The following is a 16,408-nucleotide window of genomic DNA, read 5'->3' on the forward strand; positions in this document are numbered from 1 at the left end:
GGCATCCACCAGACGATTTGGCAAAGAAGACTGCCACACTAATTTTTTTGGTGTGTCCAAAGCTCAAGTGACATGCGAGCTCTGCCCTGTGACTGAGGCAAGGTGCTGCGAATCTCGCGCCAAACTGCACAAATTTCCTTGCGGATGCCGTTCGCAGGCTGTCACAGCCCATTGAGATACTACCCTGAGGTCCCTGAACAAAGATGTTTGGAGATGCCCATATACAAGTCCATTCGTCTTCACCCTTGTTTTCATAGCAGATCCAAGGTGATCTGCATGTTGATTTGGCACAAGTTTTATACCATATCCCATTTCTGACGCAACTCCACATAACATGGAGAATGGGCAGGGGTGGGTTTGAACCAGGAACCTTCCACACTGGAAACAAGCACACTTAACCGCTTGGCCACCACACCTCACCATCTTGCTAGCTTTGCCGCCAAATGGAGGTCTGAGATTTTAAGGCCTTGGTGCTTCTGGTCTTGTTTGGCCTAAGACTGGATGTCTTTGCCTCCCTTCAGAGGATCCTTGGTTACCCTTGGAATGACGTGTTAAACGTGCGGTTTCTTGGGATACACAGATGAGATTTACTTGCATATTGTGAGGGACATCAGCAATGGCATTTTGGCCATGTGGTGCATTTCTCTGTGCGTGATCGAGCATGCAGGTGCCTTGGTGTTGAGGACCCCTAGTAGGCCTCCATCAGTCTGGGCTGATCATGGAAATACACCCTAGTTGTCGTTGTGTCTGCGGTGACGTTTGTGGCTGTGTAGTCCGATGCGGGAGTGACAGTCTCTGCCGCAGCGGTCGCATCTGTAGATGATCTCTGGCCTCACGGCGCTATTTCTTTCCTTTGTGTATGCCCTCTTGCTTGCAGCTGACGCCATGAGCTTCTCTTCCCCTGCTCTTTGAGTTGTTGCTTCAGGGTGCTCCTCCACCTTGTGCGATCACCTGCCAGATCTTCCCAGGCTTCCGTGTTAATGTCCAGAGCCCGCATGTCTCTCTTACAGACATCTTTGAAGCGAAGCTGTGGGCGTCCGCGGCTTCTCTTCCCAGTCTTCAGCTCACCATATAGGATTTCTTTGGGGATACGTCCATCCTCCATGCGGTGGACATGACCCAACCATTGTGGTCTGCGCTGTCTGAGCGAGGTGAACATACTTTGGAGGCCTGCACGGGTGAGAACTTCAGCATTGGTCACTCGTTCCTTTCAGGATATCCCGAGGATACGGCGGATGCTGCACAGATGAAAGGTGTTCAGCCATTTCTCCTGGCAAGCATATGTTGTCCATGTTTCACTACCGTACAGCAATGTGCTGACTACGCATGCGTTGTAGACTGCCATTTTGTGGCCACAGACAGTTTCAAGTTTGACCACACTCGAGTTGTGAGACGTGCCATTGTTGTTGCTGCCTTACCGATCCTCTTGTTGATCTCTGAATCAAGAGAGAGGTTGTCGGTGAAGGTGGAGCCAAGGTAAGTGAATTCCTTGATTGTGTCAAGTTCATAGTTGTCCATGGTGATGGCTGGTGGTGTTGCTGTATCTTGACCCAGGACATTTTTGTTTTTTTTTTCAGGTTGCTAGTCAGCCTAAAGTCCTTGCATGCCTGGGAAAACTGGTCCATCAGTAACTGTAGATCTTGCTGTGTGTGGCTAGCAACAGCTGCATCGTCTGCAGTGCTAATGAGAGCTTCACAGACCTTCACTTTGCTTCTGCAAAGTGATTAACATCACTTTGAGCGGGTGGGATGAGTTCATCAGTGAAATCACCTGCTGGAGTCAATGGGTTGCAAGGAAAACCTGCACCCTCTCAGCCCTTTCTGGAATAGTCTGGACACCACTGAAACAATTGTTACTTTCAAGAGGTGGAGATGAACCACTTGTCTGCCTGGGCAATGTGCATTCAGGACACAAGGTACTTCTGTAGCATGGTGGATGTGGTGATGTGCAGCACCCGTGCTTGCTCCTGGACCTGACTGGACATTCAACTAGAGATTCCTCAAGAACACTGAAGCTGATGGTCACCTTGCTTAATAAATTAGACATTTTACATCTGCATAGTTCCTTGATGGGTTTTCTACTTGCTAAAATGTGTATTAATTTCTCTTTGAGTGGTCAGCCAGGGTTAATGGCAGGCCTTTCTAAGATGAGGCAATGATGTCAGGTCTTTGGAATGCTTACAAATAAGAATTCCTGCTGCACAATGCGGTTGCTGGACAACTTGCCCTCACAGTGGGTGGTACACATGTTGCACTGTCGCAGTGCCTGTGATGTCTATTATGAGCCAAACAATGGAAATCAAACTGTGCTTTACTGGAAGCCACTTTAGATGCTATGTGTGATTAGATTTATATACATACTGTGATTTGGGATTTGATAACACAGGAACAAAGCACGGAACAGGTTTTGTGCCATTTTCTGAGGGACATTACAATGGCCTTTAAGCAGTGCTGAAACAAATATTGTGTATTTGTTCCCCAAGGTGTGCAGAGGAATGGTCTATTTGAGGAGTTTCAGTCAGGTTTTAGAATTCATAGTACAGAAACAGCATTAGTGAAGGTTACAAATGATCTTCTTATGGCCTCAGACAGTGGACTCATCTCTGTGCTTGTTCTGTTAGACCTCAGTGCTGCTTTTGATACTGTTGACCAAAAAATTTTATTACAGAGATTAGAGCATGCCATAGGTATTAAAGGCACTGCGCTGTGGTGGTTTGAATCATATTTATCTAATAGATTACAATTTGTTCATGTAAATGGGGAATCTTCTTCACAGACTAAGGTTAATTATGGAGTTCCACAAGGTTCTGTGCTAGGACCAATTTTATTCACTTTATACATGCTTCCCTTAGGCAGTATTATTAGACGGCATTGCTTAAATTTTCATTGTTACGCAGATGATACCCAGCTTTATCCATCCATGAAGCCAGAGGACACACACCAATTAGCTAAACTGCAGGATTGTCTTACAGACATAAAGACATGGATGACCTCTAATTTCCTGCTTTTAAACTCAGATAAAACTGACGTTATTGTACTTGGCCCCACAAATCTTAGAAACATGGTGTCTAACCAGATCCTTACTCTGGATGGCATTACCCTGACCTCTAGTAATACTGTGAGAAATCTTGGAGTCATTTTTGATCAGGATATGTCATTCAATGCGCATATTAAACAAATATGTAGGACTGCTTTTTTGCATTTACGCAGTATCTCTAAAATTAGAAAGGTCTTGTCTCAGAGTGATGCTGAAAAACTAATTCATGCATTTATCTCCTCTAGGCTGGACTACTGTAATTCATTATTATCAGGTTGTCCTAAAAGTTCCCTGAAAAGCCTTCAGTTAATTCAAAATGCTGCAGCTAGAGTACTAACGGGGACTAGAAGGAGAGAGCATATCTCACCCATATTGGCCTCTCTTCATTGGCTTCCTGTTAATTCTAGAATAGAATTTAAAATTCTTCTTCTTACTTATAAGGTTTTGAATAATCAGGTCCCATCGTATCTTAGGGACCTCATAGTACCATATCACCCCAATAGAGCGCTTCGCTCTCAGACTGCAGGCTTACTTGTAGTTCCTAGGGTTTGTAAGAGTAGAATGGGAGGCAGAGCCTTCAGCTTTCAGGCTCCTCTCCTGTGGAACCAGCTCCCAATTCGGATCAGGGAGACAGACACCCTCTCTACTTTTAAGATTAGGCTTAAAACTTTCCTTTTTGCTAAAGCTTATAGTTAGGGCTGGATCAGGTGACCCTGAACCATCCCTTAGTTATGCTGCTATAGACTTAGACTGCTGGGGGGTTCCCATGATGCACTGAGTGTTTCTTTCTTTTTTTGCTCTGTATGCACCACTCTGCATTTAATCATTAGTGATTGATCTCTGCTCCCCTCCACAGCATGTCTTTTTCCTGGTTCTCTCCCTCAGCCCCAGCCAGTCCCAGCAGAAGACTGCCCCTCCTGAGCCTGGTTCTGCTGGAGGTTTCTTCCTGTTAAAAGGGAGTTTTTCCTTCCCACTGTCACCAAGTGCTTGCTCACAGGGGGTCGTTTTGACCGTTGGGGTTTTTACATAATTATTGTATGGCCTTGCCTTACAATATAAAGCGCCTTGGGGCAACTGTTTGTTGTGATTTGGCGCTATATAAATAAAATTGATTGAATTGATTGAATGCACATCTACCGTTGTGCTCAACGTCTTGCTTAGTTGGTTGAACATAACATCTGATGTGTGTGCTGCAACTCATGTTCCAAAATGTGGGGTCAGTCGAGGGATGAAGATAATTGACATATTTGATAAATAATTGCGATTTTGAGTGTAAAATATATTTTACTTAAAATCCAATAAGTCATCAGATGTTTTAGTTTAGTTCAATAAATTACTGACTCCCTGTCAGTCTGACACAACCTATTTAAATTATTAAACTAAAGCAGCATACGATAGAGGTGGCGGCCAAGTGGTTAGTGCACTTTGCTTCAGTGGGGAAGGTTCCTGGTTCAAACCCCACCCCTGCCACATTTCTTCATGTGGAGTTGTGTCAGGTAGGACATCTTGTGCCAATTCAACTTGCACATCCGTCTCATATTTGCTGTGGTGACCCTGAGTGCAAAGTAGGGAGCAGCAGAAGGGACCTACCTTTAAACAAAAGCAGCATGCATATTTCCAATATGCAAATAACTGCTATCAGCTAATAGGTTTTAAAAATTATGACATATTGCACAACAGAATAGCTGGAATACATTTTTGACTCTGATATGTGTATTTTAGACCGATGATGTTAATATTGATATGATGACAAAAGAGACACTAAGAAAACATTTCCTGACTAGTTAAGAGCAGTTGACCTTTGTCTAGTGCCCTCCTCCTCCTCCTCCTTGTCCTCCTCCTCCTGTAGGGAGACATGCAGATTGATCTTCTTGGACGGGGGGGACGGGGGACTGTGCATTTTCAGAGGGAGACACAACTTCTCAAAGTCAGCCTGGAGGCAAAGGACAGAAAAATCTTGTTTGAGCCTGAGTGAGGAGGATCAGACATGCACAGCGCTCACTCATTACTCAAAAGACCAACGCTTCGTTCCACTCATTGATCCGGGGTCAAGGTGGAACATTCTGCAACACTCCCTGGACAACATTTTGTCTTTATTGCTGAGCCATGGGGAGCACAATGAAGACGTCACACAGGTAAACTGTGTGACAAACTGAAATTATATAAATATCTACAGTGATACACTAATTTTTGATTTTGACATTTATTTGCATTTTATTTCCTAGAATGCGGTGTGTAGGGAAAATAACTTGAGATGATCCAGCACAAATATGTTAGTAACCACATATATGTTATTTTATATGATAATGATTACAGCAGTACTAGGAATAATTGTGCTAAAACCAGCAGCAGTAGCAAAAGTATTGTTGCACCACAGTTTTAGAAAAAAAAAAATCATTAAACAACAAATCAATGCCCAAATATAATACTCAGGGATTATTTTAATAAGTTCAAACTTGTTGGTTATTTTGTCATCATGACTGTATCCAATATGTTGTTTGTTATTTAAAATAATAACTGAGGTATTCAAAAGTGCAACATCAATAAACTTTGCTTGCTTAGTTTTTGCAAGTGATGCAAACTGTAATATTATCTGTTTTCTCTTTTTTATGTTATTATTCTGTCCTTTTCCATTTCAGTATATAGTAGATTATTGTACCATCACTGCCTTTTAGCATTGCAGTGGAATGAATGTCGGGTTTGGGGACAGAATATTCAGTTTGATTAGACCCAGTATACATGTTGCCACCGTTCAAACTGTTTCCTACTGCACTTTATCATTGTGTCAATCTTATTTTATCTGATGTTTCCTTATTTTATTGATGTTTCTTGTCTTTATATATATATATATACAAGGTTGGGTAGGATTACTTTGAAAGAATACATGTGGATTACATGTATGCATGTATGTACATGGATTACATTTCAAAGTAATCCTACCCAACTTTATATATATATATAGTGTATGTAAAGGTTTGGGCACGCCTGATGATTTCCAAAATTTTCCTTTAAAAATCATTAGTTGTTTGGATCAGCAATTCCAGTTAAATATATCATATAGCAGACGAACACACTGATATTTGAGAAGTGAAAGGAAGTTTCTAGTATTTACAGAAAGTGTGCATACTGTCAGGGACAATAAATACAAATTTGCCTTCAACAATAAAATTGGCTCAGTTTTTTTCTGAACGTACATAATTAATTCAATAAAATGTAACGTTTTTGATTTGTCAAAGATAAATTGTGTAAACTATGTAAAATGATGGAATTATTTAAACAACAATTTGCATAGATTGTATATATTCTAAACAGACGTCTGAATTTGACAGCTGTAAGCCCCGCCTTCTTATTTCGGCTGCGTCAAGATACACATAACCAAAGTGAAACCTTATATATCGTCAGTCTATGAGTGAGACTGCAAAAATTATTGCAAAAGCAAAAAATAAATATATAAATAAAAGTGGCAAAAAACATCTTCAGTTATTTTGATACATTAAATACAGCATATATAATTATTTTTTATTTATAAAGCTGCAAAGTTGGCTCCATTCAACTTAGTTTTTCTTTTTTCTCTTTTGGCGTTTGAGTTTTAATTTGAAATTCTATTTTGGAAGCGTCCCTGTTAAATTTGCTGTGCTTGAGATTGTTACCGCCCAAGTGTTCTCGGTTCTGTTCAATGTGATTAGTAGTGTTCGATAATAATTTGTCCAGTACTACTGCTTCTATGTCATTTATTTTTTTCTCTTTTAGTAATCCCACCACTCTTTAAAAATTCCGTCAAAAAAGAAACAGCGTTGTACCCCCAGTTTTGGGTTTTTGGCAGACGTAAGTATCGTCAATCGTTGTTAGCTATAGCTTGTTCATTAGCACATTGCTAAATTAACGTTCATGGTATTGCAACACTAATAAACCTAACGTGATAGCTTGTGGTATGTTATTGCAAATAACTAGTATATTTTTTTTGTCGTAATATTGGTTGGTTTTGGACGTTGCTATTGATACAGGAGCGTATGCAAATTAGAGGTGGGAGATACCGGGAATTTTTATATTGATCCAATACCAAGTAAATACAGGCCCAGTATCGCCGATATCGATACTTTTTCATATTTAAGTTTCATAGATCCAAAGGATCCAAAAGACCTAGGATAGAATTTCACCAAACATTGTATGTGACAACAAAATACTTTATTATCACAATCAACATTTTTGTTTAAAAAAAAAAAATCACTCAACACAACTTAAAACAAAATCTCCTGAAGTAGAGGGCTGACAAACCACAATACAAGGGTGCGCTGTGCCGTGTTGTCTGACACAGCGCAGCGCTGCTCTTACAGACAGAGAGAAGACTTTAATTAATCTGCGTGCACAGGGAGAGGAAAAAAAGCTTGAGTATCGAATTTTTTACATGAGGATCGTTCAGTATCAATACCAGCGTTGGTATTGATATTATCGATATTAGGATCGATCCGCTCACCTCCATTGCAAATCGCTCATTGTTGTTAGTGCGCTGTCGCGTACGATTTTAACAATATTAAGATGTTTTTATTAACCAGTCAAATTTACCCATTTTAAGCCAAAGTTAAACCAGATCACCTCAAATCATAAACTTTTTATTATTGTTTTAGAGCTATTTAGACCCAGTGAAAATGGCTAATACTAGTTTTTAAGCATGTTGAATTGAATCATTTCACCACAGAACACAAAAAGGATGGCGTCATCATGTCTGGAGAAACTACCCCCCCCCCCCCCAAAAAAAAAAAAACAATCGGTTATTGTCTAAAGCAAAACATAACTGGTTGAAAGTGCTTTTACGTAGTTGTAACGAAGTGGATATTTTGCAGGATATGGCAAACACGCACCTAGCGCTATTTGACCGGATCTCCTCACTGATTGGCTAGTTCAAATGACGTCATCGAACAGTTCATTTCAACATGGCAGCACCTTCAGCATTGAGTGTTGGTGCTAATTTTGCATCTTTTAATGCCGTTTTGGGGGCCATAAAGTCGGAGGGACGGCAAACGTGCATCTAGCGCTATTTGACCAGATCTCCTCGCTGATTAGCTAGTTCAAATGACATCGTAGAAGAGTTTATTTCAACATGGCGGCACCTGTGGCACTGAGTGTTGGTGGTAATTTTGCATCTTTTAATGCCGTTTTGGGTGCCATAAAGTCGGAGGGATTCTATGCTGTTTTGGGTGCCATAAAGGCGTTTGAGACGGAACTGAAAATCACCTACTGGCGGAGGGATTGTTGGACGCTAAAAGCAGTTCAAAAACGTAGCATAGCCATGCCCGAAATTATTTCCACTGGCCGTTTTGGGTGCCATAATTTTCTTTTCCGATTCAAATGACTTTATAATAAAGTCATTTGAATCGGAACAGAAAATCACCAACTGCGGAGGGACTCTATGCTGTTTTATTTCCACCGCCGTGCCTGAAATTATTTCCACTGGCGCTTTTCGCCATGCGGTGGAAATAATTTTGCAGGCTTGGTAATTTTCTGTGTCGGGCGGGGATGATAAACAACTTTTTTTTATTTTTTTTATTTGGCCTTAAGTGGCCTCATTTTGTGTAGCTAACATGATAAAACATTCAAAATGCCATTGTAAACAGAAATAATCTCTTAAGGTGCGTTTACAGATAAGCAAGACGCGTTAGGAATGTGTCACGAACGACGCAAATATGACATTCGTGACATTCTTAATGTGACTTAATGCATCTGAATAGGTTTCTTAATAGTGCGTGTTGGTGCGTGATATTCGTGGAGCATGTTTTTGGCTGTCAAAAAATCTTCCACGAATGTCACGCACCGCCCTCATTTCGCCTCATGTCGTGGAGGTTGTAACTGAGCGTGTTGATCCGTCTTGATTAGTGATGATCCTTAATAGAGCGTGACAGCGTTCTTCTCTGATGTGCGCACAATTAAGCCCTGCTGCACTGCATTCAGTTTCATTGCTGCAGTATGCTGAAGAAGGACAGTGATGCCAAGTCGTCTAAAAGCCTCTTTCCGGTGCTCCTCAGTGCGCTCCTGCAGGTGTTCGACCTGCTGCATGTGCCAGATGTTTGGGAAAACGCGCAAGACGAGAGCCGTGTGAAGCCACACATCTGGCTCTCTCCGTCTCCTCCTCCTCTCTGCACCACTCCATGGCACAGAGTCCAACAATCATGTAGTCACAAAGTTCTTCTGCTGTGGATTTAAAAGGAGCAAACTGGAGGCGATCTGAACTGTTCAGCAACTGACGGTTGGATGAATATGGGGTGTGTGTGTGTGTGTGGAGACAGTTCGCCTCATTCACAACATGATAGAACTTAACAATGCGCTGTTATGCGTGATAACGTGCAGCAACAGGGAACATTATTCTTGACCGTGCGTAATGGTTCCTGATAATTCTCTAGCAATATGTGCCATTAATCGTAACGTGTGGTAACAGGTTGCAGCAGTTCCTAAGGACAACCTGATGCCTCTGTCCCGAATCATCACATTCATGATCAGCGGCCAAGAATGTGTACTTCGTGGCATCGTGACGTCCTGTCGTTATGTGTAAACGCACCATTAGGTTTGTGATTTCCAAAACCTGCAAATTCAAGACAGAATAAAACAAAAATACAGAAGTACACGTCGGCACGCGTGTTTATCCTGTTTTTTTCTCTGTGTCATGTCTGCAAAATCTTCGATCACTCCACCCCGAAAATAGTGAATGGTAAATATGCCAATTTTCAATAATGAAAATCACCAATATCGAGCTACTATCATGAATGTGAAATAAGGAGATCTTAAACTCCAATCGCCTTTAAGTTCCCGCCCGACCGCGACCGTTCGTTCCGTCCGTCATGAATAAATTTAGATGGCCGGCAAACCAGTGCAACCCGCCATTTTGATGGTGCTGCGTAGGGCGAAATGTCGCCCAGTTCAACTTTGCCGAAGGCACCGCCATGTTGAAATAAACTCTGCGATGACGTCATTTAAACTAGCCAATCAGCGAGGTGATCCAGTCAAATAGCGCTAGGTGCGTGTTTGCCATATCCAGCAAATAGCCACTGCCTAGTTGTGAATAGATTAGATCCTGATATTAGCTGATTTAAACTAGCTGGCTTCACTGACATTTTGTCTGAAGTAGGTGAGGATATTCTGAGTTCTGATGAATTTTGATGGAGGATTTTGAATATGCAGAAGCCAAAAGGAATTACTTTAGACCTTTGAAGCGCATGTAAATGGCCGAGGACACAGTGAGCCTCTGTGATTTTTGTGTTGATCTTGTCTGTGCTTCTTGCATTTGCAGGTGTACAACAACTATCCAGAGGATCTAGGGGCAGCTTTATACCGAGAACCATTTGACTTCAACGCAGAGCCGCCTTGGGATCCTAGCTGATAGTGGAGGAGTTCCTCCCTGAACTCTTCCACGTAAGTACACAAGTTGTGAAATAAATATTGAATGTGTCGGTTTTCACTGCAGAATTTAAATGTTTGTTGTTCCTTGTGTTTGTGCACGTGTAAATTCACCTACTTAAGCATCAGTGTTACAGTGCCCTCCAAAAGTACTGGAACACTTGGTATTTCACACATTCTAATTTGTTTTATGCCATTTCAAATACAAAAAAATACAACAAACAAAAAATTCTAAATTATCTTCCTTAACTAAATCTGAAGCAAATCTCTAGAACTTGATGTAATTAATTAAAAATATAAAAGCCAAGATGATGGGTTGTGTATGTAATTGAAGGCTTTGGTGTAAACACCTGTAAATAATCAGTTTTATTGCAAGTTTATTCAGACTAGTCAGGGGGATGGATACATGAACATTTCCAAGTCACTGAATATGTCTTGGACTTTATTTACATCAGTTATGAAGAAATACAAACAGTATGGTACTCTATGGTAAATCTGTGTGGAGGAGAAAGTTCTCAAAAACTGAGTGACCGTGCAAGAAGGAGAAGAGTGAGGAAAGCCACCAAGACACCCAGACAACACAGAAGAAGAAGTTATAGACTTCTCTGGCTGTGATGGAGAAATTGTGCTTAGTGCATGTTTTTGCATTCTGTATCCCCAGTTATACAGCTTCATGATGAAGTGGTATAGATGAGGTTTTTTTGTTGTTGTTGTTGTTTTTTTTTCCCCGGCAAAACATCAAATCTAGGCTTGCATCTCAGATGTGCCATCTGGCAAATTGTAGCTGAACTTCCAGGTCTTCTTTTTAAGAAAATCTTCCTCTATATAACTTCTTCTGGGTTGTCTGGGTGTCTTAGTGGCTTTCCTCACTCTTCTCCTTCTTGCACAGTCACTCAGTTTTTGAGAACTGTCTACTCCACACAGATTTACCATAGATTACCATACTGTTTGTATTTCTTTCTAATTGACGTAAATAAAGTCCAAGATGTATTCAGTGACTCGAAAATGACTTGTCTGAAGAAAACTGGCAAAAAAACAGATTATTTACATGTATTATACCAAAGGCTTCCATTACTTATGCAGCCCATCATCTTGGCTTTTCTATTTTTAATTAATCTATATCAGAATGTTGAGATTTGCTTTCAGTTTGAATTTAAGGAAGATGATTTGTATTTGAAATTCATACACAAAATGTGTGAAACGTTTGGAGGGCGCTGTATGTGCTGTAAATGAACTGTGAAGTCTTGCTAGATTTCTGGAAGATGTGTGTTCCAGATAAATCACAAACTGTAGTTATTTGACAGCTTAGCTACTTCTTTCAGGGCTATTTTCAGCTCTTCTGTTAAAAGTCAAACTCTGTGAAGTAGTTTTTTTGTTACTGACTTTATTGGTGCCTTTATTCTGACAGATAATTCTAATAATATGAGGAACTTGACATTTTCCATATTGTTTATTGGAGCAGGTTAATGTGGATGGATATTCATCTGCTGTTGTTGCTGAAGTGTTGATGTAGTTGAGCATTTTCCATGTTGCATAAAATCTAGAGTTGATTTTTTAAGGCTATGAACCTGTCTTGGTGATGCAATATAGTAAAAACATATTGTACTTTTATGCATTTCAGAATCTAGAACAAGACTTTGGACTTTTGTGGTTGTTAATCCATGAAGCCACATGATTAATGGATAATTTAGATTGAAGATGGCTGTTTTGAGCGACAAGTTGGTTAGTGTGTTCAAACATAAGCCTGTCCACAAGTGAATTTTAAGTGTCGCTTTGCCCTGTTTCATTATAAAACTTGACAGCATCTGTTACTGTAGTCCTGTTGTACCTCCAAAAAATGTTACCACTCCTTTGGGTCCCAGACCAGACCACTGTGCCTATAATTTATTATGCAACGTTATTGGGTAGGATTATGAAAGCCATTGCAGCCAATATTGTACCTTTTGTTACAACTGTCAAAAAGAACCTTTATGGTTCACCATCTCTTGGATTAATGGTGATTGTTGGGTCTATTTGGTGGTGAGGTATATTAACCCTGGGCCCCAGACAGTGTGTTTACTCGTTGGTTTTAAAAATGAATAGGTCTGGTCCACAAAGCTACGCAGTAACACTGAACTTGTTCTGTGCACTGATTGAATCTGATTAAGTCCCTGTTGGTAAATGATATAATAATTGATCAACATATTGATTTATTCTGCCTTACAGAAACCTGGTTACAGCAGGATGAATATGTTAGTTTAAATGAGTCAACACCCCCGAGTCACACTAACTGTCAGAATGCTCGTAGCACGGGCCGGGGCGGAGGATTAGCAGCAATCTTCCATTCCAGCTTATTAATTAATCAAAAACCCAGACAGAGCTTTAATTCATTTGAAAGCTTGACTCTTAGTCTTGTCCATCCAAATTGGAAGTCCCAAAAACCAGTTTATTTGTTATTATCTATCGTCCACCTGGTCGTTACTGTGAGTTTCTCTGTGAATTTTCAGACCTTTTGTCTGACTTAGTGCTTAGCTCAGATAAGATAATTATAGTGGGCGATTTTAACATCCACACAGATGCTGAGAATGACAGCCTCAACACTGCATTTAATCTATTATTAGACTCTATTGGCTTTGCTCAAAAAGTAAATGAGTCCACCCACCACTTTAATCATATCTTAGATCTTGTTCTGACTTATGGTATGGAAATAGAAGACTTAACAGTATTCCCTGAAAACTCCCTTCTGTCTGATCATTTCTTAATAACATTTACATTTACTCTGATGGACTACCCAGCAGTGGGGAATAAGTTTCATTACACTAGAAGTCTTTCAGAAAGCGCTGTAACTAGGTTTAAGGATATGATTCCTTCTTTATGTTCTCTAATGCCATATACCAACACAGTGCAGAGTAGCTACCTAAACTCTGTAAGTGAGATAGAGTATCTCGTCAATAGTTTACATCCTCATTGAAGACAACTTTGGATGCTGTAGCTCCTCTAAAAAAAGAGAGCTTTAAATCAGAAGTGCCTGACTCCGTGGTATAACTCACAAACTCGTAGCTTAAAGCAGATAACCCGTAAGTTGGAGAGGAAATGGCGTCTCACTAATTTAGAAGATCTTCACTTAGCCTGGAAAAAAGAGTCTGTTGCTCTATAAAAAAGCCCTCCGTAAAGCTAGGACTCTTTCTACTCATCACTAATTGAAGAAAATAAGAACAACCCCAGGTTTCTTTTCAGGCACTGTAGCCAGGCTGACAAAGAGTTCAGAGCTCTATTGAGCTGAGTATTCCATTAACTTTAACTAGTAATGACTTCATGACTTTCTTTGCTAACAAAATTTTAACTATTAGAGAAAAAATTACTCATAACCATCCCAAAGACGTATCGTTATCTTTGGCTGCTTTCAGTGATGCCGGTATTTGGTTAGACTCTTTCTCTCCGATTGTTCTGTCTGAGTTATTTTCATTAGTTACTTCATCCAAACCATCAACATGTTTATTAGACCCCATTCCTAACCAGGCTGCTCAAGGAAGCCCTACCATATTTAATGCTTCGATCTTAAATATGATCAATCTATCTTTGTTAGTTGGCTTATGTACCACAGGCTTTTAAGGTAGCAGTAATTAAACCATACTTAAAAAGCCATCACTTGACCCAGCTATCTTAGCTAATTATAGGCCAATCTCCAACCTTCCTTTTCTCTCACAAATTCTTGAAAGGGTAGTTGTAAAACAGCTAACTGATCATCTGCAGAGGAATGGTCTATTTGAAGAGTTTCAGTCAGGTTTTAGAATTCATCATAGTACAGAAACAGCATTAGTGAAGGTTACAAATGATCTTCTTATGGCCTCGGACAGTGGACTCATCTCTGTGCTTGTTTCTGTTAGACCTCAGTGCTGCTTTTGATACTGTTGACCATAAAATTTTATTAGAGGATTAGAGCATGCCATAGGTATTAAAGGCACTGCGCTGCGGTGGTTTGAATCAATTTGTCTAATAGATTACAATTTGTTCATGTAAATGGGGAATCTTCTTCACAGACTAAAGTTAATTGTGGAGTTCCACAAGGTTTTGTGCTAGGACCATTTTATCACTTTATACATGCTTCCCTTAGGCAGTATTATTAGACGGTATTGCTTAAATTTTCATTGTTACGCAGATGATACCCAGCTTTATCCATCCATGAAGCCAGAGGACACACACCAATTAGCTAAACTGCAGGATTGTCTTACAGACATAAAGACATGGATGACCTCTAATTTCCTGCTTTTAAACTCAGATAAAACTGAAGTTATTGTACTTGGCCCCACAAATCTTAGAAACATGGTGTCTAACCAGATCCTTACTCTGGATGGCATTACCCTGACCTCTAGTAATACTGTGAGAAATCTTGGAGTCATTTTTGATCAGGATATGTCATTCAAAGCGCATATTAAACAAATATGTAGGACTGCTTTTTTTGCATTTACGCAATATCTCTAAAATCAGAAAGGTCTTGTCTCAGAGTGATGCTGAAAAACTAATTCATGCATTTATTCCTCTAGGCTGGACTATTGTAATTCAGTATTATCAGGTTGTCCTAAAAGTTCCCTAAAAAAGCCTTCAGTTAATTCAAAATGCTGCAGCTAGAGTACTGACGGGGACTAGAAGGAGAGAGCATATCTCACCCATATTGGCCTCTCTTCATTGGCTTCCTGTTAATTCTAGAATAGAATTAAAATTCTTCTTCTTACTTATAAGGTTTTGAATAATCAGTCCCATCTTATCTTAGGGACCTCGTAGTACCATATCACCCCAATAGAAGCGCTTCGCTCTCAGACTGCAGGCTTACTTGTAGTTCCTAGGGTTTATAGAGTAGAATGGGAGGCAGAGCCTTCAGCTTTCAGGCTCCTCTCCTGTGGAACCAGCTCCCAATTCAGATCAGGGGGACAGACACCCTCTCTACTTTTAAGATTAGGCTTAAAACTTTCCTTTTTGCTAAAGCTTATAGTTAGGGCTGGATCAGGTGACCCTGAACCATCCCTTAGTTATGCTGCTATAGACGTAGACTGCTGGGGGGTTCCCATGATGCACTGTTTCTTTCTCTTTTTGCTCTGTATGCACCACTCTGCATTTAATCATTAGTGATCGATCTCTGCTCCCCTCCACAGCATGTCTTTTTCCTGGTTCTCTCCCCTCAGCCCCAACCAGTCCCAGCAGAAGACTGCCCCTCCCTGAGCCTGGTTCTGCTGGAGGTTTTCTTCCTGTTAAAAGGGAGTTTTTCCTTCCCACTGTAGCCAAGTGCTTGCTCACAGGGGGTCGTTTTGACCGTTGGGGTTTTACATAATTATTGTATGGCCTTGCCTTACAATATAAAGCGCCTTGGGCAACTGTTTGTTGTGATTTGGCGCTATATAAAAAAATTGATTGATTGATTGATTGAATCCTCAATCAAAAAGATTTCATGACTGGAGCTGTGACAGAACATTTTAGGTTACATTTAGAGAGTTATCTTGATGAAATTTCAGCAACATCAAGAAATTTACATTAATAAACTGTTGCTCTAGGGTTTTGATTCTCGAATTTCATTCTTGTGTGTTTATACCCAGGGAACCCAGGGGCTCGAGAGTTGGATAACAAGACCACTACGGACTATCTGTCTCCTTTATGCCTGTCAGTTTAGCAGAAATGGTTTGAGAAGATGAAAGGAATTCCTGATGATCCACAGTATTCTGTTGTCCTGCTGGAAGGAAGCACAGCCCTTTGTGATGTGATTAACAATCACATTATGAACAAACCTTGGTAAGGGGGTAACACCTAAATACTCAGTAGCATCATGAGTCAAACCAATCATACCTAACACAGTTCTGCCTTAAACACACATTTGCAAAGTCTCTAATGGAGTCTCACTGATATTGGCTGGCAAGTAATATCGACATTATTATCACTTAGTGAGGCTTTGCTGGGCGGTAGCATAGATTTACAGTTACGCTACTTGTCCATACACAGTAGTGGGCGGGTATTGGGT

General features: G+C 40.4%; 1 long non-coding RNA gene across 2 annotated transcripts; it reads left to right on the forward strand.

Moving 5' to 3' along the window:
• Positions 1-4,886: 4,886 nt before the first annotated feature.
• On the forward strand, positions 4,887-16,063 carry LOC117513221. Of its 2 annotated transcripts, none has more exons than XR_004561489.1 (3): positions 4,887-5,171; positions 10,316-10,449; positions 15,990-16,063. It is a non-coding gene; the product is annotated as an uncharacterized LOC117513221 (long non-coding RNA). The 2 variants fall into 2 exon arrangements; XR_004561490.1 differs by lacking the exon at positions 4,887-5,171 and adding an exon at positions 6,686-6,861.
• Positions 16,064-16,408: the final 345 nt, after the last annotated feature.

The sequence above is a fragment of the Thalassophryne amazonica genome, chromosome 7 (assembly GCF_902500255.1).
Source record: "Thalassophryne amazonica chromosome 7, fThaAma1.1, whole genome shotgun sequence".
In the NCBI taxonomy this organism is placed as follows: Eukaryota; Metazoa; Chordata; class Actinopteri; order Batrachoidiformes; family Batrachoididae; genus Thalassophryne; species Thalassophryne amazonica.